This window comes from Rhipicephalus microplus, chromosome 5 (genome assembly GCF_043290135.1).
Source record: "Rhipicephalus microplus isolate Deutch F79 chromosome 5, USDA_Rmic, whole genome shotgun sequence".
Classification (NCBI taxonomy): Eukaryota; Metazoa; Arthropoda; class Arachnida; order Ixodida; family Ixodidae; genus Rhipicephalus; species Rhipicephalus microplus.
Genome location: NC_134704.1, coordinates 188,610,621 through 188,634,824, shown reverse-complemented (window position 1 = coordinate 188,634,824; position 24,204 = coordinate 188,610,621). Strand labels below are relative to the sequence as shown.

Genomic DNA, 24,204 nt, shown 5'->3' with positions numbered 1-24,204 from the left:
TCGATCCTGCGACTTGCGGGTCAACAGTTCAGCACCATATGCACCAGACCACCGGCGCTGGAGTGCACGTGCAAGAATCGAGCTGCATCCATGCTTGCAAATAAAATACCACGCATAGCGCAAAGAATGCATGCCTTTCCTAAGATAACAATGTCGTAGGGATGAAAAAAATCAAGGAATTGATTGAGGCATTGACAAATTTTACAGAACACTAAGAATAATTGAGAAAATGTAAAAGAGACTAACTTCTCCTCGCACTGTATTATTCGACATGCTTTGCCGCTTTATATTGTCCACATTATATGTGAATAAATTAATGGGCTACTGTCACGATCTACGGACAGCACATATTCATGTGTAGAAGCAATTTAGAAAAAAAGCTTGAATTTATTACAAAAAACCCTTGCTCGATCAAAAGCCGTTCGAGTGCAAGTTGTTTTCACAAGATTATCGAAGACGAGACGTGCTTGGTCGAAAAAGAAAACAATGCACTACCTTCTGCAACAATGCGGGAGCACGGGAAGTGGTTCTTTAGGTGAAGAAATAAAGGTCAGAGAATGGCGCGGTCAGTGCACGCAGCGCCTTTGCGAAGCGAAGGGGAGAAGTGTACGAGAGGAGGGAGAGACACGCCTCTCGCCCCCCCGCGCGCACACACACACACACACACACACACACACACACACATATATATATATATATATATATATATATATATATATATATATATATATATATATATATATGTGTGTGTGTGTGTGTGTGTGTGTGTGTGTGTGTGTGTGTGTGTGTGTGTGTGTGTGTGTGTGTGTGTGTGTGTTGGAACACTGCAACCCACGTTGTAAAATTTGTATTTGCTATCTACTCTGTTTGACATCCCATCGGGGGGGGGGGGTATGAGGTGATCAGCAGGGGGCACTGCAACCCCCGTCGAGTAAAAAAAACATACGTCGAGTTACAGTGCCACCTCTCTATTTCTCTATGTACCTATAGGGATTTACATTGCCCCCTAAGTGACCAAGGGCCGCCCCCGCCCCCCTTCCCCCGTGGTGGGCACGCCTATGCATAGGCACCATCAATCATTGCAATAAAATTTTGTGTGTAAATGTGTGCGTCAACAATAGTACATTTCGAATTCAAGAACATGAGTGTTTTAGGTGATTATTACCGCTGTTGTTCATTTGTTAAAAATGCATTGTACCTGCAAGCGTTTCAAACTTCGCGCGCGCGCGCTAAAGTCATACGTCAACTTTGTTTTTTTGTGTAGATAAAATTATTTTGCCTCTTTCGTTTTTATGTTATACATATTTCCGTTCACTTTTCATACTTAAACGCTTTACTAAAGCATTTTATTGCACCATTGTACGTCTGCGGAGCTGTAACCGGAGCTGTAATACATGTTTGGGCGTGCTGGTCGGGCCTGCAGCTTGTCGGTTCTGCATCGTTTTTTCTCGTTTTTTTGAAGTGTGCTTGCGCGCTGCGTTCGTGTTTTGTGTTCTACCGGTGCTGCCTATTACGAAGATGAACTCTACTCAAGCGAGGACGTGTGGCGTCGCATTTTGGAACACTCCTCAGGTACGTACCACATCCTGCTGTCGGCGCTTTGTCAACACCGAGAAGAGCGTGATAACGACGCCACGCTACTTGTTTTCGTTACATGTGGGCGATAAGTGAAGTTTTTTAACGTAGCGAACCTCTTTGTGTGTGTCGTTTCATCAGGATGAAGGCGTTTTGGGGGGAAGTCAAGCGTGGGCGAGCTTTTTCTTTCGATTCAAGCATGCTTCGGTGTGTGAAGCACATGGCGCGTGCGTGCGCAGTGGGAATTTGGCGGCAGGTTTGTGCGAGTTGTGACTGCGCTCGCCTCTGTCGGCAATGGTGTTGGCAGGGAGCCCTGCTCGCGATGGACCAATATTTTGGTTAAATAATTGTTGGGCGAAGACGGCGTTTGTTAGCTGTAAGCGTTGATTACGCCTAGGGCACGTATGTTTGGATCTCCTAATTTGAGGATTTTTTTTTTGCATGCCTGTTCATATTGTGTGCTACAGGAGTCAACGGGTTCATATGTTGTACGTCCAAAGCAGTTTGAAAAGTTTCATATGTTGTACGCCCTTTTTTTAAACTGCTATCAGAAATTGCTGCGGGTAGCCGTACGTATGCCGGTGTATGCATCCACGCCGGCACGCATCTTTGAACTACCATGTTATTCGAGTTCGCGTGCAGCATGCTGCCTCGTCTTAGGTACGGCTCGCAAGGCTTGCACGTATGTACGCTTAGGTGTTTATGCAGCCCGTTTAGTCAAATCGGAGCTTACGTTATACATTCGCAACATAGGTTGTCTGATGCGTTCGAAACCCATGAATTTTGAGCCGTTCGTTAAACTTGAACTGTATTTCCGAACAAAATTTTCATGGCTTATTGGGGCCGAATAACTGTAGCTTAACTGTGCGAGCCCTAATTCGATCAGTAGTTCATGCGGTAGAGCACATTTTATTTTATTCAGCTTGTTTTCGCCATGCTTAGATTTCATTATTTTGTGGTGGTTTAATAAATATTGTATGTGCCTCGCCCAAACTTTGTGTTCAAACTTTGCTAAGCAATTTTACTGATTGATATGTGGGGTTTAACGTCCCAAAACCACCATATGATTATGAGAGACGCCGTAGTGGAGGGCTCCGGAAATTTCGACCACCTGGGGTTCTTTAACGTGCACCCAAATCTGAGCACACGGGCCTACAACATTTCCGCCTCCATCGGAAATGCAGCCGCCGCAGCCGGGATTCGAACCCGCGACCTGCGGGTTAGCAGCCGAGTACCTTAGCCACTAGACCACCGCGGCGGGGCTAAGCAATTTTACTTGTACGAACAGTAAGAACAGTTTAGACCATCACCTCCAATGGCATTTAATAACAGATTACAAGCTTATGCCGATCTGGTCAGAAACACACATGAAAACATTGAAAAAACCACACACTGGCCACGAAAAAAAGCACAGTCTTTGTCACTTGTGAATAGGGCTTTTGTGTGTGTGGGGGGGGGGGGGGGGGCAAAACGTCATGCTTTCAATTAGGGTCAGCATGTTGTTTTGTCTTCACATCAGATGACAAGCTTCAGTAAATTCTATAGGCATGCGCTACACTTATAGAAGGGATCTGTGGTGTTTGGAGAAACGAATATATCATTTAACGCTCAAAACTTGCAATAATGTTATACATCATAGTATGCATACATAAGGCATGAACGTGTTGCTGTGAAAATGGAAAATTGGACTGTATGTTCATCTGACAATCGTGAATATAGACTGCATGTTTCCAAGCTGTTGGCATTGACGCAATTACACAACTTCAGAAATCAGTCTCGTCAAACGTTTATTGTGTATTGCTAAATCGTGACCCATGCCTTCCAGTATTCTTGTTACTAGAGATCGTTGCAGAAGCTTGCATGCTTTATTGGGATGGTATTTAGCTCAAGATGGGTGCGTTGTATTAGCATTTCCACATTCTTTCCCATTATTTATTAGACAGCCTGTAATGAGGGGTATGTTAGGGATGAGTGAGGGGCACTGCCTTTTTAGCCACCTGGAATCATTGAATTAACAGCCATAATTTAGCAGTTGACAATAGTAATTTAGTGAAACCGATTTTATATGTTATCGGCATAATCGTCCTAATGTAGGCAGCCGAAAGAAAGTTACATTAGTTGTGTTCAAACTAAAATTCGTAATATAACTTTATGTGTTACCTCCAATGGATACTATGATCAAAGCGCATACGGTCATGAACGCGCTGCCCTATTAATGAATTGGCATCTATACGCACTATGCCAGAGCGCTATTCAAGTATGTTTTGAGACACATCTGTCATGTGAAAAATGCATATTCTTTCGTAAGGTTGCAGCTATGTTCGCCAGAAACATTGAGGATGTTTTTGTTGTAGCATGTCTAGTTTTCGTACATCCTACTCTTTTAAAACACAACGTTCCAGATCATTCTAAATTGAGTTTCAAATTCTGCTTCGCTAACAGACACATCAATAAATTGTTTTTTGTTTCTCTCGCAGTCTATACATGCTCGTCGTAGGAAGAGAGTGTGGGAGACGTCTGGACTAGCCCATCATCAAGGCTGGCTCGTGGAAAATTTGACTGCTGGTGCACATCAGTGGCGCATGGCTTCTGTTTCTTCTGAAAAGCGAGCTGCAGAAAGCCACCTGGTAGCTGTATTTAAGGAGCACAAAGGTTCAGGGTGTTCAATGTTAACCCTTTTGTTTTTCCTTAAAAGAGAAGTCAGCACTGTAAGTTATGTATGTAAAGCCACCTCTGCTGATAGCTATGTATCCAGGAGGATGTAATGTGAGACAATAATTATCGCTGTCAGCGGTGCCATTAGGTTTTATTAATCAACTTAATAGTGACCACAGCAGGAGATCATGTATGTGTTAAATATTTGAGCCAGTCACATTTCTACATATTATCACTTGTAAGAATTCTAGCATGCCTGTGCTCAAATATCCTGCTAGAAATTTAGTTACGGCTTGCATTATTATGTGTACAGGACAGTGAGCACTAGCACAGACTCTGATTTCATGCATTTAATGTGACCGTCGGTGGAAGGCATGGGCAAACATTAAAATGGTTACTCTTGCTATTCGCTGGCGATAGCAAGAACCGACTGCTCGTTCCGCTATGGAGTGATATTTTGCTGAACCTCACTGCCTTGCATGCGTAATCATGAAAAGCAAAATTAAACTTTCAAACGGGATATCTAGGAGCATAAACATAATCAAAAAAGTTTTCCAAGCTGGACTGTGTAGAAACACGACTGCTTCCAACTTTTTAATGCAAACATACCTGCTTATTTGCGTTTAAAATTTCAATATCTTTGGTTGATAGGCCAGATGACAGCATTATTTTATTACTTTGTGTCCCCCTGGACACAATCTGCCAAGGTGTTTTTCTGTTCTTAAGGCTAAAATTCAATGTAACTAGGCAGTGCATTTAAGAATGTGTCAGGGCTGCTTACTGAGCTCTTTATTGGATATTTTGTTTTTTCCAAGATCTACTGAGTGTGTTGCTCGCCAGACTTGCATGTGATGTTAATTGATGCCTTATGTGCAATCGGCCATTTAAAAACACTTTTTGTGTTGTGATAAAAAGTAGCACATTAATGATTTTATCTTCAGTGTAACCTTCACTGAATATTCTATTTTAATATATTTTTGTCACTGTAGTTATTTTATTGCCTTTGGGAAGTTCAATTCATAAGTACAATCAAGTGTTTTCCCACCGTCATACTTCATCGTACCTAACTTTGCCAATACCAAACCATGTCGGATATATTACAGTGATACATACTCATGTTTAACATTGTTAATGATAACTGATAGAAGGCATACTAGAATATTGTAACGTGAGTTCTTGGATCGGGGGGTTGAATGGTGAATTTTTTCAACTACATAGTAATATCTGCTTGCTTTATTTCATGTCAAGTGTGATGAGAATAATATTTACCAAGGTTAACGTGTTAAAACCACGATATAATTATCAGGGACACTGGAGTAGAGGGTTTCAGATATTTTGACCACCTGGGGTTCTTTAAATGCATCTATGTCTAAGCAGACAGGTGTCATGCATTTCCTCCTTAATCAAAATTGCAGCCACCACAGCCATGGTTTGATTTTGTGGCCTTCAGTTTAGCAGTCAAGGGTTACTTGAAGCGTATATTAGTTGTGGGCTGTGGTCTTGCTTCCATGATGCATCTTAAGTACAGCAGTTTGGTGCCAACCAGGCATCTCCACTAGTGCACTGGTGTTGTGTTTTTGCATTCATAATTTACTGCAATATTTAACTATTTTATCAAGATGCATTTCTGAGCAGCTCTGCGAATTGTGTGCTGGTGCTTATTACATTCCTTATCTTTTGCAAGAAGTAATGATTGTTGCATGTATTCTGAGTTAGATATGAACTTACGAATTTTCCTTCTTTTATACTCTGTAAGAGTGTAAAGCCCAACAAGTCACTCTAATATACTTTGCACATTGTACATCAGATGGCTAAATTGTGTGTGCAGAGCTTATATAAATAGCCCATAGTGTTTCGAATGCCTTGAAAACTGCCTTAGGATCAGAAAAAACTGTTGTGAAGAGTGGGATAGTCTGGGTGAACAGTGGAAGTTCCTCAGATAGGCTGGCTGATGTTTCGATAGGAGGACTTATGTTCGTCAAAAGTGCCTTTTCTTCTCATCCTTGGCATGTTAGCTTTAAGGGGGTTAGTAGGGACGTCATCTCCTGGTGGTGGTGCGTGTCTTTGTTGGCAATTGCCCTCGGAAAAGAAAAAAAACTAGAAAGCAAACAAGTGCAGCCCTCACCTAATTTCAAGTTGACTGGTAGCAATTCACAATGTTCTCGGAGGGTAGAGACAAAAATGGAAGCAAAAAAGAGGAAACACGCAAAGTAGGAGCGGTGTGCTGCCGCTACAGACGCGAAAAAAGCAAAGAGCTTGAAAGTTCGAAGCCAGCAGACGGGGCCCCCGCGTTAGGCCATCACAAAGGGTTGCCAACGATAAAGGCCTATGCTGTTCTCGAACATCTATGAATGGAACTCGTAAGAAAGCGGTTACGAAAAGGCGCGAGAGAGAAGCAGGCGGCTACCTTTAAATGCTAAGATTTCAAAGGTAAGCGACACCAGATGAGTTCGGAAGAGAATGTGTTTAATAGGGAAAGTCATTGGTTAAAATCTGCTTTCACTATCCCCGTAGGTGGCCCGCTCAACAGAATTGCCTCAAGAATTTGGCGGCATGTTGGCAGAGAAAGAGAGAAATTCAGAATGCAAAGGAAATAAGCATTAACGAGAGAAACACAGAAAGAAAGGAAAAAATTTAAAAAGGCGGGTTGGAGGTAGATGACACGCTAGCGTTAACAGTCGAGGAAAGGAAAAAAGACGCAGAGAAATTTGTGGCTTGGCAATGACTTAATGGTGCACGGTACTAGTTTTTTTTGAAGCGACAAAAGAAGAAAGAAAGCTGTAGTTGAAAAGTTCTGGCAAATAAAAACTTCGTAGTTGTGTGTATATAGACACATGTATATCTATATTTATAATTTAAAAAATTTTTGAGAGAACATCAATAGTACAACTTGTAATCTAGGAGCAATTCCATGTAATACCGGTTATGTCTATTTGAAGGTTGAACCTTTCTAATTTCTAAATGCTGTCGTAATTATGCTATGGCTTTCAGCGATTCCGAATGGCGTCGTGCTACATTGATTCGTGATCGGTGTAGGGGCTTACATTTGTGTATCAATTATCATTCCATGTATTTCCTCTCTCATGGTGAGCAGAAACTTGTAGAACATAAAGCTTTGCTTGGTCGAAATTGTGGCCCTGTTGGTTGAAGTGACTGGCTACTGCTTTTGGTAAATTGTGTTTTGTGTCTGCACAGTGGCCGTTCAGTCTTACGTGAATTGGCTGCCCAGTTTTGCCTATATATTGTCTGCAGGTGGGGCACTTAAGACAGTATATTAGGTTGTTCGAAGTGCAGATGAAGATCGATGGGACCTTGTGAATGTAGTCAAATTCTGTGCTTTTTAAGTTGTTAGCCAGCTATATATTTTTACTAGTGGAGCATCTGGGCCGGCCACAGAGACCAGACGTCCTAGTGTTTGCTTTAAGTTTTGCGGGAATAGGAATGCGTGGCACGTGGCATTTGCAACGCCAACTTAAAGACATGCTTGTTCATGCAAACTTAGACTAGGACGTCTGATCCCTGTGGCCGGCCCAAGTGCTCACCCTGCAAATATATACAGCCAGCTACCAACATAAAAAGCACAGCATCTGACTACAATCACAAGGTCACATAGAGCTTCACCTGCACTTTTATACAACCTAATATACTTTTCTGAGTGTGCCAGTTGTAGAAAACAATATATAGGCGAAAGTGGGCCGCCATTTCACGTAAGACTGAACGGCCACCGTGCAGACAAGCACAATTAACCGAAAGTAGTAGCCGGTCACTTCTACCAACAGGACCACACTTTCTAAAAAGCAAAGCTTTATGTTCTACAAAATAATTGCCGGTCATCACGAGAGAATAAATACATGAAATCATAATTTATACACACTTATGTCCCTACACCCATAAGGAATCAATGTTGCACGGGGTAATTTGGAGTCGCTGAAAGCCATTGCATAATTGCGGCCATATTTAGGGACTAGAAACGTTCAACCTTCGAATAGACATGACTGGTATTACATGGAATCACTCCTAACCTACATATTGTGATAATAATATTCACTCTAAATTTTTAAAACTTTAATTATAGATATACATGTGTCTATATACACACAACTACGAAGTTTTTATTTTCGAAAACCTTTCAACCACAGCTTTCTTTCCTCTTTTGTCGCTTCAAAAAACACTCCTACTGTGCACCATTAAGTCATTGCCAAGCCACAAATTTCTCTGCGTCTCTTTTTCCTTTCCTCGTTTGTTAACGCTAGCGTGTCGCCTACCACCAATCCGCCTTTTTTTTTTCATTTTTTCTTTTCTTTTGTGTTTCTCTTGTAGTTGCTTATTCCCTTTGCATTCCGAACTTGCCTATTTCTCTGCCAACATGCCGCCAAATTCTTGAGGCAATTCTGTTGAGCGGGACACCTATGGGGATAGTGAAAGCATATTTTAACCAATGACCTTCCTCAATAAACACGTGGTCTTCCAAACACATCTGGTGTCGCTTACCTTTGAAATCTTGGCATTTAAAAGTAGCCACCTGCTTCTCTCTTGCGCCTTTTTGTAACCTCTTTTTTTATGAGCCCCATTCATAGATGTTCGAGAACAGCATAGGCCAATATCGTCAGCAACCCTTCGTGATGGCCAAACGCGGGAACTGTCTGCTGGCTTCGAACTTTCAAGCTCTTTGCTTTTTTCGTGTCTGTAGCGGCCACCCATTGGCAGCACACTGCTCCTACCTTGGGTGTTTCCTTTTTTTTTCTTTTTTTTTCTCCACCCTCTGAGAACATTCTGAATCACTACCACCCAACTTGAAATGAAGCAAGGACTGCACTCCTCTGCTTTATTTTATTTTTTTTTTCAGGCTACGATTGCGAACAGGGACACATGCCACCACCAGGAGATGACGTCTTTACTAACCCCCTTGAAACTAATATGCCAAGGATGAGAAGGCTAGGCACCTTTGACGAAGATAGGTTCTCCTATCGAAACTTTGGTCAGCCTATCTGAGGCATTTCCACCTGTCGGCTCTCATTTTGATTTTGTTATGAAGAGTGTGTTTTTGAGAAATGGATGCTGTCTCTATTACCTAGAAAGATGCTGAAAAATAAAACTCGCAATTTTAATATGTGGTGAAGCTTCATGGGGTGCGGGCTGATCTGTTAATCATTTTTCTTCAGCCACTCACCTTACCTGTTCGAATATTGGCGGTAAAATGCTCTAACTGTAGTATGTATGAAATATAATAAATGTGTTTGCTTCCAGTTGAGAGAAAAGCTGTGTTGTGGTACATGTACTTGACATTTATCTTACGCCAATATATGTCTACTTTTAGGAAGTGGGAAAAGATATTTATCAATAAGTGGAAACGATGTCTGCCAAAGCAGCTCTGTTATTTTTGTATAATCAGAAAGTTTGAAATGAACTAGGTGAGGCTGAACTCGCATGGTTTCGCGATACCAAGTGTAACTGCAAATTAAGTTGCTGAAATATGTATATGTCTGCATCCTGCATGGGAAGTGTGCACTGTTACGGGTAATAATGTTTTTTAATATAATGTGTTCGTGTGTCTACACAAACGTATGCATACCAAGCACCTTTGCTGTATCGACTCACTGAGCCACCAATTGATATACCCCAGATGTTTATGCTATTTAACACTAAATATTTGTAATTAATTGTATAACTATAGAAGGCAGTCTAAATTTCTATAGTCGGCTTTACAAAGAAGGCTTTGAGGAATATCGTTGCATTTCAGTAAGCTTGCTTATACGCACACACACACACACACACACACACATTTTTTCATCCACTTTTCTTTATTCTTTTTTCTTATTTACATTCTATAGGTTCTAATAACTTCCCCTGTACATTCCTTGGCATTACTGTCTGTTAGATCTCATTATTATATATATATATATATATATATAATGAGATCAAACAGACAATATTGCCAAGGAAAGTATAGGGGAAGTTATTAGACCGAATTGTAAAGTAAATGTGAAGAAATGTGGGTGAAAAGATAACTTGCCATGGACAGGAACCGAACCTGCGACCTTTGAATAACGCGTTACTGGAAGGTCGCACACCCTTTCAACACCCTCTTAAAGGGTGTTAGCTGAACACCCTACACGAAGGGTGTTCAGCAAAATGTTAGGGTGTTCAACACCCTTCTAAGTAGGGTGTAACTGAAAACACCCATAGGGTGTTCCTCTGGCGACAAGCCAGTTTACACCCTTAAGGGTGTAAAAAAATTTACTGTGCACGCCAGTTGTCCGAACGGTGGACAAGCCACGACAAGTTTGCTTTTCATCGCTACCTGCTTCGCTGGTTAGACTGCGTTAGACTTGGTGCTGCATCCCACTGCTCTGAGTCTTTGGCCGTTCCCACGTGTCCTATTTTATTGGTGTTGCATTTGTGAGCATGTGATTACACATCGATCAGTGCGACATGGGACGGTGTTGTGTTCCCTGGTGCCGCGGCATTTCTGACAGTGTTCCCAAAGTGCATGTTTTCGCATTTCCCAAGGATAAAGCTCAGAAGAAGTCTTGGATAAAAGCCATTCCGCGAAAGGAATTCACACTAAGCATACACTCCAAGGTGAGAAACTGCTGAAATTCGTCTTACCGGCTCTATCGCAATACTGGTTCCAAGGCAATCGATTCCAAGGCAATCAATCCAACACCTATGGAGAGACAAAATGCAAAGTTGGTGCATTTACAATCGGCGTTCGATACAATCCATTTGTATTGAACGCCCTTGAGACACGTGGTGATACCCTTGAAACCACATGTGCTCGTTCAACAGCTCTCTTCATAAACATCATATCGAGATGGTGGAAAACTGTCAACGTGAAGACCCCTTCGAAAGGTCGGCGACTGAACGACACTCTTCAAAATTCTACGGTTGATCAACAGCTGGTTTCTCTTAGTGGTATGGTAGACTGGCTGAACGCTTCGAGCAGCGTCATCATGAGCCGCGGCTGCTTGACAAGGGAAACACAATCTGCGTTGAGACTCACTTGCTACTCTCTTGTTGAGCTGTCGCGGCATTGTTTAGAAGAACTCAAGTTCAAGTATGTCTTGCTTGGAAAATTTCAAACTGACACTCTTGAAGATCACTTCGGTCGCTAGCGTCAGCTTGCTGGTGCACAATATCATGTTTCCGTGAGGCATCTTCTGGAGTCTGAAAAGAAAATTTGTCTGCAAAAGCTGCTGATGCTTCCGCAGCCAGACATCAGCAGCTAAAGTGACACAGCAGTATCGCAATATAACTTCTCTGTTCACATCTCAAATGATGAAATTTACAACCCAAAGCATGACATGCAGGTTGTTGCTTCTATCGCTGGATATTGTGCTGATTCCGCTCTGAAGAAGCTGTCATGCGTAATTTGCAGCAGCGTACTCGTCCTGGAGAGCCGGAACATAGATGTGGAAGGTAACAAAATGATTGACAACTTGTCAAGAGGAAGCTTTAAGTTTCCGCAGCCATGTACTGCGCACAAGGTGCTGGTGACAACGCTTGTTGTCGAAAAGCTCACCAAGGGAGAATATGCAAAGGCGCTCCTCGCGTCGGACAACCAACGTGGCATTTTCCGCTACATTACCATATCACTGCTAGGAGATGTTGAGCTAGAGACTTGTGAAAATTACCATACCTCTGAGACCATCGTGCGGCATGTAGTGCGTCTTGCAACAAATGTCGCTCAGAACAACTTTTGTAGACTTCGAAATGACACCATCCAAAGCATCGCACAAAAAAGGCAGCTGACAGAAAAATCAAAACCTTGAACAAGAAATGAGGTAGGATGGTTTTAGCCTTTCGTTCTAATAAAACCACATCTGCAAATGCATTTCTGACTATTACAGTTTCATGAATAAAGTGTAAATGCAGGCGCAAACAAACGCAGATGGCGCAGGAATAAAAAAAGAACAAAAAAAAGAAACACCGACTTTCAATAAGTGCCGACAGCAGATATAACGATAACGAGTGGCGACGACGCCCGGGGTGCAGGTGGGCAACTAGCGTGACGTCATGCTCTCCCTGGAGGGGCCTTGTCAGTAGTCTGGGTGGTGTTGGCTGCTCTCGCCCGAGTTTGTGGAAAAGGGCGGCATTACCGTCAATTTCTTCGGCGCTAGCTCCAAACCAGCTCGGCGCTGTTCGTGGCGGCTGCCAAGCGTACGCTCGCTCTCCTGTTCGAAGTTTGCTGGCGGCAGACACTCCGCGTGCAGTGCCGTGCTTGGTCTCGCGTTCCCTTGCTCGAGCTGAACGACGTCGCTCACTTAGGTCTCGCCGTCTTGTTAGTGGCACGGTGGTTCGCGGAGTGGTGGCTGCGGCCGCCGTTCCTAAGCTGTGACGCTACGGGAATTTGAGGAGTCTTCGACGATGTGACATGGCAAATTTCATATGACGATGTGTGACATCACGGCATGTCATATATCACGTATGTTTTGATTTCACCTTGCAAGAATTTCTCAAATACTTTTGTATTCAACCCCCGTCACGTGTGGCTCACTATTTGACATACTTATTGTGCAGCAGTGGGCACACACCATGCTGAAAACTGCCGCTTGCGTCTGCGATGCCTGTCATCCACCTCTTTTGTCAGAGCAGCTTCAGAAGGACTGTGCGTGATGTGAAGGTGAAGTAATTTGTGTGTCATATTTTAACGCTTGCTTTTTATATTAACGTGCATTTACTGGTCATATGCAAGCATCTTCATCATCTGTCACGTGTGTCTAATTATTATTACTATATTATTGTACGTGCAGCCGTGGAAACACAACAGGCAGAAGGCTCCATGCGCTGGCGTCTGCGATGCCTGTCATCTATCGTTTCCGTCGGAGGAGCTCTTCAAGGAGTGAACAAGATTTCACAACGAGACTGGACTTGTACACTTCACCATGAATTCACTTAAAAGAATGGAGAAACTTCATGTGTATGTAGAAAAATAAAAGAGTTCGATGTCTCACTTTTGTCTTTTGTTGTGGCCGTGACGGCGCAAGCAGTTGCACATAGGTGGCTAATCACTTTTTCGCGTGTTTTTTTCTGCGCAATTTGTTGCTCACTGCGCACAAAAACAGGCAAAAGAAGTATTAAGCATGGCGGAAAGTAAACAAGAAACAATGTTTGAACTAGGGACAAAAAATTTCATATGATTGAAGTATTTGAGTGGATCAACCGTTCGTCGGGCAAAGTGCAACTGTGAGGACTTACGGTTGCCTGGTGCCCCGCCGCGGTGGTCTAGTGGCTAAGGTACTCGGCTGCTGACCCGCAGGGCGCGGGTTCGAGTCCCGGCTGCGGCGGCTGCATTTCCGATGGAGGCGGAAATGTTGTAGGCCCGTGTGCTCAGATTTGGGTGCACGTTAAAGAACCCCAGGTGGTCTAAATTTCCGGAGCCCTCCACTACGGCGTCTCTCATAATCATATAGTGGTTTTGGGACGTTAAACCCCATATATCAATCAATCAACGGTTGCCTGGTAAGGTGTAAATATGGGGATTAACAGTTGTTCTATAAAGTGCAAATGTGAGGACTAAATGCTAGTTTTTTGAGGTGAATCGTGGGACTAACGGTTACTTACTAAGGTGTAAAATTTGAGGACTAAATGTTAGTCTTTTGAGTTCGTCTGTGTGGACTAACTGTTAGGGTCAGTGTCGTTAGTCCTTAAAGGGATTAATGGTTGTGACAAACCCATTAGTTCCCAAAAGGACAAACCACACACCTTTTTGCCTTAGAGTGTACACTGTATCTTGATGCATCTTGTTGTCTTGCATATGTATGTACTTTGCGTTTCACGAAATGTATATATGTGTGTTTTAAAGGGCATAGGTGTCAATGTATACGATGGTCTATGCACGATGTACCTTGATTCTAGGAAACTTGTTTTTTTATTGCATATCTATAACATGTATTTTAAAATAAACAGTTGTGAAAGCAATTTTTGAGGTAGTATGCATTGTTCAAGTTTTATATTAGTACTTGCCAGTTATGTAGCTTTAATAATTTTCACACTACTTTCATGTGTCTGTACAGGTCAGCAGGGCCTTTTTCAAGCCGTTCTCACGGCCTTTAGCTTTAGCGACCATCTAGTTTTGTCTGTTAAATAAATAAAAAGTGAAAGTTTTGAAAGCGCCGTGGCCGATAACTCTAGGCAGGCCCGGTCTATCAGCCAATACCGGTTATCCGAGCCAGTGGCCCAAAATGGAGCGGCCTCCCACAACAAAAGGGAAGCATTTTGGATAGGGTCTACCGTCCCGAGCTTTGGGTAGCTCTACAAATAGTGGAAAAGATAAGCCCGGGGTACCCCGCAGGTTACTTTGAAATAAGAGCGCACTACTTAGACGCTGACAGAAAGACAGGGACAAGCACTTGTCCCAGTCTTTCTGTCCGCGTCTCAGTTGTGCGCTCTCATTTCAAAGTAGTCATGTATCACCCACTCGCCCATTCAACTATTTTCACCCCGCAGGTGGTGCAATATCTTTGGTGTAAAATAGATGTGCCAGATAAAAGAAAATGAATGCTTTTGTGTGAGGCTAGTGCCAAATTAAACTCTTATTATGGATGAGGGAGGTGTGCGGGTCAGAAAATCTCGTCAGCCGTTTCGGCACTACGTCGAAATCTCATGGTAGGTGCGGACTTCCAATTGTGGTTTACTCACAGATTTCGGTGAGTGAGCCAACGGGGTCTGGATGGAAAGACCTCGGACATGCGCATGAACGTGATCTTTCTCCGGGATACTCTCATGGTGAAGCATCCACGTGATAATCACCGGATGGGGAAGTGAAGCAATGTTTCTCAAAATGCGTGAAACTATCTTTGGTGGTATGGCGCAACGAAAGTATCGATAGGCGATATCAAATTTGGTGCAAATATTTGTAATTGTAGATTCTGCGGCCACATGCGCCACTGCCAAAGGTAGTGCCACCCCCTCAGCCACGTCAGCACGTGCAGTTTTAACAGACGCGAGAATGCTAATGCGCCCGTCCTCCGTCATGGCAGCAGCTGTGGCCGTGCCTTCAAGTGAAGCTAGCACAGCGCCGATATTGAGGGCGTCTTCATGATTTTAAATGCGAAGCATTTCTCAGCGAACTTTGTCGACTTTGAGCGTATCTATCTATCTATCTATCTATCTATCTAACTATCTATCTATCTATCTATCTATCTATGTAGCAACTTATGACTCTTGGCTTTCCTGGCCGTTCCGGTAATGTTATCAATAGCAAACTTGATATGGCGATACATGACCGTATGATGAGCATAAGAGCAAATCATGAGATGTATGTCATGATTGTCATTATTCACATTACATGGTCTTGCTGCTCTTGCGGTGGTTTTGTTGACATGACGTGTTGCAGTACTGGTGTAATCTGACATGACTGCATGGCGAACACAAACGAGAGACCCTAACGTGAAAATCATGACATGCTTTTCTATTTTTTTTATTTTTTTTATTTTAACATACTGCAGCCCCTCTTGGGGCTATAGCAGGAGTGGGTACATCGCACAAAACCGTGCATCGAACAAGTTGAATAATGAAACAAAAGCAAAAAAGAAAGAAAACACAATGACGACGAAACCAGGTGTTCGAAAGTCAACATAGAAGGAAGTGTACAGTTTTAGCGGCATGGTAAAGGGTTACATAAGATTGACCTAATATACACATCTAAGTACAAAAATGCACTCGCACAAAGGGGGAAAGGAAACAAAGCGGTACATGTACGTAGTTTACAATAGTTGTATTTTAGAAGGAAATGTAAGCAAGTCAAGAGAGCGCACGTGGCCAGGCAACAAATTCCAACGCTCAATTGTTCGCGGAAAAAAGCTATATTTGAACGTGTCTGTGCGGGGATGATACGGGGAAACGTTAAGGGTGTGATTGCTTCTGGTCTGAGTGGGGCTTGCATATGTGACATATTTGTTCGATGACAGGCGATATGAACAGTGAATGATGCGGTGAAAAAAGGTTAGTGATTCAATTTCACGACGGGCAGCTAAGGTGGTTAGCTCTAGAGATACGAGGGCCGTGGTTGGTGAAAAAGCGCAGTCATACCTGCGACAGATGAATCGGATGGCTTTCTTTTGAACGGCTTCAATTTTGTTAATTTCGCCTTTTCGGTAAGGGTTCCACACGGAGCATGCGTAGTCGAGTGTCGGTCGGATTAGTGTTTTATACATCAGGAGTTTGGTGTCTTTCGGTGCTTGGCTGAGTGCGCGGCGAAGATAACCCAGTTTCGTAAGTGACTTTGTGCATACATATTCGATGTGTTTCGACCAGGATAGATTACTTGTGAAAATAATGCCAAGATACTTATATTCTGTAACTCTTTGGAGGTTTATGTCAGCGGCTGAGTACGTGAAATTAGACAGGGAACGTTTGTGAGTAAAAGACATGGATACTGTTTTGCGGAAATTTACGGACATCTGCCACGTTTTACACCACGTGCAAAACCTAGAAAACGACTCGTTTAGTTTTTGGTGACACTGCGGTGTGCTAATGGTGTCATATAGTACGCAATCGTCCGCATAAAAACGGATTTTAGAATTGATGTTGCCAGGCAGGTCGTTTATGTAGATCAGAAATAGCAGTGGTCCAAGGACCGAGCCCTGGCAAACTCCAGAAGTTACGTTAGATTTATTGGATACGGAACCATTAAATTCTACGAATTGCGCGCGATCTGAAAGAAAGTTTTCTATCCACTTGACCAAGACAGGGCTGTTTAATATGGCAGTTAGTTTGCATATCAGCTTAGTGTGAGATACCGTGTCGAATGCTTTGGAAAAATCGATGAAAATGGCGTCGACCTGTTCTCCGGAATCAAGTGAATAAGAAATGTCGTGAACGAATTCTGTTAATTGCGTAACCGTGCTGAAACCACTCCTGAATCCATGCTGAAACTGAGATAATAGGTTGTGTTGTTCTAAATGCTCCATGATGTGTTTATAAATTATATGCTCCAGTAGTTTACAAGAGTAGGAAGTCAGTGATATTGGTCTATAGTTAGTAATAATATGCTTTTCTCCGGACTTAAATAACGCAATTACTTTTGCCAGTTTCCATGAGCTAGGCACTATGCCAGTTTCAAGGGATTTCTGAAATATGACAGTAAGATATTTGGAAGCCCAATCGGAATAACGGACCAAGAACGCATTGGGAATGTCGTCCGGACCTTTGCATTTCTTAGTGTTTAAGTTTAATATTAGGTTGAGAACCCCCTCTTCGCTAATAATAATGTCTGGTATTGATAAGAATGAGCTTGTACTATGAAAAAGAGGAACTTCAAGGTCGTCGCGAGTGAAAACAGACTCAAAAAACGTATTGAAAGCTTCGGAAATTTCCGCAGGGTCATTGGTTGTTTCATTGCCAATGGAAAATGACGCTGATGCGGCATCGCGGGGCAATATTGATGACCAAAACTTGCGCGGGTTATTGGATAACAGGTTCGGTAGTTCTATTCGAAAAAAATGGTTTTTTGCGGCGTTTATTTTGACCCGGAGTTCCTCCCTTGTCTGAAGAAATCTACAGTGATCATAAGAGGAACAGCGTGACCTCGCCTGCCTCATCCTACGTACCCGACGTGAAAGATGCAAGATGTCACGGTTCATCCAGAGAACATTAGTATTTTTCTTTTTTGTTTTGATCGGTACAAATTCCAGAGTGCAAGTTTTCACCAACTGTTCAAAGAAACCAACTAAAGCATCAACATCGTTGCGTGTGGCGAGTGCTAAAAATTGTTCAAATTTATCGGCTAAACAGTCGAGAACGGAAACGTCATCAGCGTGGTTAAAATCGTGAAAGGAAGTGACCACGAATTGCCGTTTCGCAATCGAACACTGCAAGGAAACTAGCACTGCCTTGTGATCCGAGATACCGTCGATAATCTCGCATTTACACACGTTATGTAACATATTTGAACTTACAAATACCAAGTCAAGGAGTGCATTATGCCGGGTGTAGCCAGTTACGAAGGATAACGAAAAATTTATAAGCTCACCACAAATATGGGAGTCGCGGCCGTTGTGAGTCAAGGAAGGCTAGTCAACTCCAGGGGCGTTAAAATCCCCCATAAGAACAAGATGCTTGGTGCCGAAGTTGTGTGCGTTTGCGAACTCGTTAAGAGTGTGAAACATATCAAGGGAGGAACCCGGGGGGCGGTATATGACACCAATTACAATCTGAAGTTTGTCGATGTGAAGTTTGCACCATATTGATTCAATGCCAGAAGGACTAGGCAGGACTGAGAACCGTAAGTTCGACCGAAAGAGCAAGGCTACACCGCCGCCTCGGCCGATTCGTCGATCGACACGAACCACGACATATCCGGGTGGTGTAAATTCAAAGTCATATATAGCCTCGTGGAGCCACGTTTCAGTTATACCAATGATGTGTGGGGAATATGTCGAAACAAGAGAAAGGAAGTCGGGGAATTTGCGTGTTATACTTCTTGCGTTAAGGTTAATAATAGTTAGTTTGGGTGCAGAGCTACGGGGTAGTCAACACCGAGTTCCACGGACGAGCGGCGCACTAGAACTACCGGAAGTATTCAGGGGCGGCGATAAGCCCTGTGAAGGAACTTTCGGGGAAGTCCCAGGTTTATTTGTAGCACGGCTATGGTAACCAGAGGCCACAACTAGAACATTCGATGCGTCGTTCCAGTTGTAGCGAACGTTGTCGATAAATACATGGTCATACACTATTTTCACCGAGGAGCCATTATTGCGGAAAGTGGAGGTCGCGTCCCATAACTTCTTGCGGATAGATCGAACTCTAAAAGAGTAATCTTCTGAAATGCTGAAATCTGAGCCTTTAAGATGTTTGGCTTTCTTCAAGAGAGCCATCTTGTCGTTAAAATTTAGGAGTTTCAATATGATCGGACGCGCCAGCCTTTCACGCGGTTTGCCTAATCTATGTATGCGCTCTACGCGTGGCATTTCCATTTTCATTTTCTGCGTGACGAGTACAGACACACTAGACAGTATAGATTCGCCATTCTCGCCAGCGTCCTCTGGAAGCCCGCGTAAGATAATATTATTTCGCCTGGATTGATTTTCGAGCTCGTCTATTTTGAGGCTGAGCTGTGCAAGTGTTTTACTTGCCGAGGCACCTTCAGCGCGTAAGGCTTCGCACGCAGTTTTCCCCTCGCAGACAGCTGTCACAGACTCGAGTGCCGCCACCCGTGATTCCAGCGCATCGAATCTTGCGTTGAATTGTGTTTTTATGTTTGCTATATCGCTAGCGATTTGATTTTGGCTTGTGAGTATCTGAGAAAGCATAGATAAAACGGTAGTATTTTCGAGCTCGTTTTGTGTAGCATGGGCTGACGGAGTAGGCAGTGTAACCGCCTCCGAAGATGTATTTGAAGTTGTCCTAGATCGCGTTGCGGGGTCATCTGAGTCTTTGAGAGGTTTATTTTTAGAACCAGGGCCAGGATTTAATTCGACGTCCCCACTAAGAATCAGGCGGCAAACATTATACAACGCATGCGAATATAGCGACACAACACCAGGTGGGCAAGTGAGCAGCAGCAAGAAACGATCGTCAGATCTCAAGCAGTATGCATGGTTTAGGTAACGTACCTGTGCAAAGAAGACGAAAGGATTGAGCATGGTGCTCGAGCTGCTGCCGCCTTGCCCACTGGTGAAGCACAGTGCAGCCAGGACTTTTATACCCGCAGTGGAAGACGTCACATGCCAGTGACGCTCGGTGACTGGGTGATCAGTAGTGACGTTCTTGCTTTGGTGGGCACGCAAACTGTCAGCTGAAGTGCCGCCGAATCCAACGATGCTATCAAGCACGGGTAGCGCATGATAGCGTAAGAGCACGCCGTCGGTGAGGTGCGCACGCAGTTTCGGAGCGTCTGTCGATGCCGTAGCAGTAGATCGCGTCGTTTCCAGCGTGGTGACATTGTGCAACCATGGTCCGGGCAGGCAGCAGGCAATCTGTGCAAAGAAGACGAAAGGATTGAGCATGGTGCTCGAGCTGCTGCCGCCTTGCCCACTGGTGAAGCACAGTGCAGCCAGCACTTTTATACCCGCAGTGGAAGACGTCACATGCCAGTGACGCTCGGTGACTGGGTGATCAGTAGTGACGTTCTTGCTTTGGTGGGCACGCAAACTGTCAGCTGAAGTGCCGCCGAATCCAACGATGCTATCAAGCACGGGTAGCGCATGATAGCGTAAGAGCACGCCGTCGGTGAGGTGCGCACGCAGTTTCGGAGCGTCTGTCGATGCCGTAGCAGCAGATCGCGTCGTTTCCAGCGTGGTGACATTGTGCAACCATGGTCCGGGCAGGCAGCAGGCAATCTGTGCAAAGAAGACGAAAGGATTGAGCATGGTGCTCGAGCTGCTGCCGCCTTGCCCACTCACATGCCAGTGACGCTCGGTGTCATGTGACGCTCGGTGACGCTCGGTGTCATTGTTACCGAATGTCATGTAACAACATGGCTAAATGCCACACTCATGATGCGCTCGCGGCCATTTCGCTTGCTTTGCATATACCGAATTCGGTATTACGGAGCGTGAATGGATGACGAAGGTATGTGACGGGTGCAAACATGATAATCATTAGATGTATGTCATGTAACAACACAACTATATGCTGCGCTCATGGTGCGCTAGCGGCCGTTTGCTAGCTTCACATGTACTAACTCGGCATTATGTGGCGAACAGACGACATAGGTAAATGAAACGTACAAACATAGTGGTCATGACATGCGGGTCGTGTAATAACATGACTATATGCCACACTCATGATGCGCTCGCGGCCATTCCGCTAGCTCCACATATGCCAAATTTGGTATGACGTAACGTGAATTGATGATGGAGATGTGTGACTGGTGCAAACGTGATAATCATGAGATGCGTGTCCAGGAAGAACATGACTACACACCACACTCGAGGGGCCAATACACCTCGACGTGACCCGGCGTGCGTTCACACCGGCGTTCGCTTTGTCGCGTTACGCCAGTGATGCCACGCCAGGCCCACGTATGCCTGCCATTTACTCACAGGCGTGCGCCACGTTGCGTTGCTTAGACACATGCGCGTTTGAGCGCGCCCAGCATCCCTACATTTGTCATTTAGTGTCTAGTTTGTAATTTAGTCGCTGTCGCTTCTGCCATTTACAAAAGCTTCATTGAGCTTCGCACAGATGGAGGAGATGGGGGTCAACTTTTGACACATGCATTCTGCGTGTTCTTAATCTTTTTACCAGCCTTCCCTACGACATTTTGTATTGTTTGAGTTCAGGACTCTATAGAATGTGGAGGGGTATCCTCCGTGGCCGTATATGTGCGGAGTTTATCCCAGTCAACGAGGGTTTAAATTTTAGTCCAAAAAATTTTAAATTTTGCTTTATGATGTCCGAATCGCACGGTCATCGCAATATGCCTAGCGTATTCGGCACAACGTCATGTATTTTAACTATCACAAGTGAACTCGCCATCGTGAGGTCAGGAGTGGTATCCCTCCTCGTGCTATTGCCTAAACTTCAAAAACTAAGAGTTCTGGGCGCTCTCTTTAGGAGAGTGCTTTCTCGTTCCATACTTTACTTTCTGTTCCAGGGTAAATCACCTCTTGTTGGGACAGAGTACAGTGACTCCCCTAGAACAGGTCAAAGTATTCCCCCTTAACAGAATAACATAATACTGTCCCGAAGCAGAAAAGCATAACCTTACCGAAAAGAGTAGTAGTGCAGCTCACGAAAAAAAAAATAGCAGCACTCTAACCGAAATTTGGCTTTGTATCAGTTTTTGACGTATCTACGCTCACGCGTATCCTAAAGATGGCTGAATACGAGCACTACGACAACAAAAAGAAAAGCGAGTAAATGAAAGAAAAGAATTACTGAGTAGGACAAGAAGCTTCGACCGCTAGACACACTGCAGGTTGCGAGTTCGACACACTAATATAAACACCACAGTCATTCTTTTCTTTTTTTTCGTGCATGGTAAATTATGAAGTATTTGAGTATAAACACAAACTAAAGCAAACAAAAGTACAATCAAATGGCGACAATAAGCGCTCAAGCGTTCCTTATAAACACTCAATGGCTAAAACAGCTGAGTTTTTCTCATCGACAGTTGTTCACATCATGCTATGCAAAAAAAAGAGAGGGGTGAGGCCCAAACGGCTGTCCAAGATGGAGTACCAGTTCGGTATAAAGTCTAGGTTGTCAAGAATCTTTTGAAGTGAATAGTCACTTGAATGAAGTGTGTCCTTGAAGAGCTGGTGAGTTCTGCATTGCGGTCCTGCATTCGTGTCTTGCACAAGCTGTGCAAACCCATGAGCAAAAACATGTCATATGGTGCTTTATCAAGCGCTGCTTGTAGAAGATAACCTATTGTGAGAAAAATAATGACGAAACATTGTTTTTCAGTGCTCACTAACGAACATCCAAAAACAGTAAGGCATCTTTGCAGCTAACAAAGCAATGTTCAAATGTTTCTGGCACATCACATAGACAGCAGTTATTAGACCGAGTAAAAATGAATTTTTTAAAACCGTGTGTTTGCCGCCAAATTTTAGAGTGAAGTTTATAGAAGAACGTTTATGAATTTGGTGGAATGCACATTTTGGGCACTTGTCTGAACACAATGTGGCTTGGAAGATTGGAGTACAGTGAGTGGTACAACGGAGGTGGGAAGCGTACACTTAGTAGATCGTCATACAGTACCTTGTGCAATACTGTGTACAGGTATTCTACATAAAAGCAAGCTTTAAGACACTGAACTGCGGTAATTTTTCTGCATGAATTAACACAAACACGGGTGTTTAGAAAAGTTTAATGAAAGAATGAAGTCTCGTAAGCAATCAACAAGGGTAAACTGCAAGAAGGAATGATTTACACGACGTAAAATTTTCTGAAGAAAGAAGAATCGCGACACTATCTGCCATACATAAGGTGTTTTATTCCTATCCCGCTCCCACAACTGGCTTGAATATGTTGTGATGACGCATGGGCTCAAATGTCGAAAGCAATATGAATTTAGCAAAAATCTCATGAATGCGTTGTATATACAATCTTACGCGATGGACAAGTTGCAATACGTAATAAAGCTTTGTTGCTTGGAAAGTATTAGAAGCTGCTGGTTTCTACAAGATTGAAAGTCAATAGAGAACAAATGTCTGGGCCTGTCGTTCAAGCTTAGGGGCGCACTCCTTCCAGTAATGCGCACTGAATCTAGACGCATGCAATGGTACACCAGGGTATGTTGGAGGAGTTTTTGTCCACTAACCTCTGCGAAGTGGTTCGGCGTGCTACTCCACAAGTCAAACCACAGTCCCAAATTCTTACAGACATTTAATCAAGCTCGTGATGCTACCCCAAACGTTTTCATTCTTCTTTATTCAAGAGTCACCCCGCATCGCCCTTGGGCGTTACAGCAGGGGGGTTTACAACAGAAATAAAGATAGGTCTTCATTTACACAACATACTTGTTCTTCAAAGAGCTTGTTCCAATCGGCTACATACTTCGGAAAAAAGAGAATTTGCAATCATGCACGTCCTGGGCCAGTATTTACAGATTTTGTGTTTGTGATCATTACGCATACAAACATAAAAAGGTGAATTTAAACAATTATTTTTGCTTAGTCCTGCATTGTTATATACTTGAAGAAAACAGTTTTAGCCCTAACTTCTGTCTTCGTGATGACAGCAATTCCCAATTTCATTCTTTTTCATCATTCTGACACTGCATATTCTACGGTACCTGCCCAGTACGTACTTGGCTCCTCTGTTTTCGATACCTTCTATTTGAGAAATGAGACTGGCTTCCGATGGATCCCAATGTTGGCAGGTGCACTATAATATAGGTCCAACACGTGTAGTAAATGCAGTCCGTTTTAATTCAATTTCGCGACATCTTAGGTTTCATTAAAAAAAGTTCAGCACATGTCCAGCCTTACCAACTGTCTCACTGATGTGCGCATTCCATGAGCACTCAGCAGAAAACATGACGTTTAGCTACTTAGAGACATTAACTGTGGTAAGAAC

The 24,204-nt window shown here is 43.5% G+C and overlaps 1 protein-coding gene and 2 long non-coding RNA genes across 5 annotated transcripts in view; all 3 read left to right on the top strand.

Annotated features, from left to right (window-relative positions):
- The window catches only part of LOC142818066 (uncharacterized), a 499,687-nt gene that overhangs the window by 205,354 nt on the left and 270,129 nt on the right, over nucleotides 1-24,204 (top strand). The gene's annotated exons all lie outside the window — the stretch shown is intronic.
- Nucleotides 1,103-5,301, top strand: LOC142818063 (uncharacterized). The gene is made up of 2 exons (XR_012895530.1): nucleotides 1,103-1,572; nucleotides 4,053-5,301. It is a non-coding gene; the product is annotated as an uncharacterized LOC142818063 (long non-coding RNA).
- LOC142818062 (uncharacterized) lies at nucleotides 7,554-13,183 on the top strand. The gene is made up of 2 exons (XR_012895529.1): nucleotides 7,554-12,853; nucleotides 12,984-13,183. It is a non-coding gene; the product is annotated as an uncharacterized LOC142818062 (long non-coding RNA).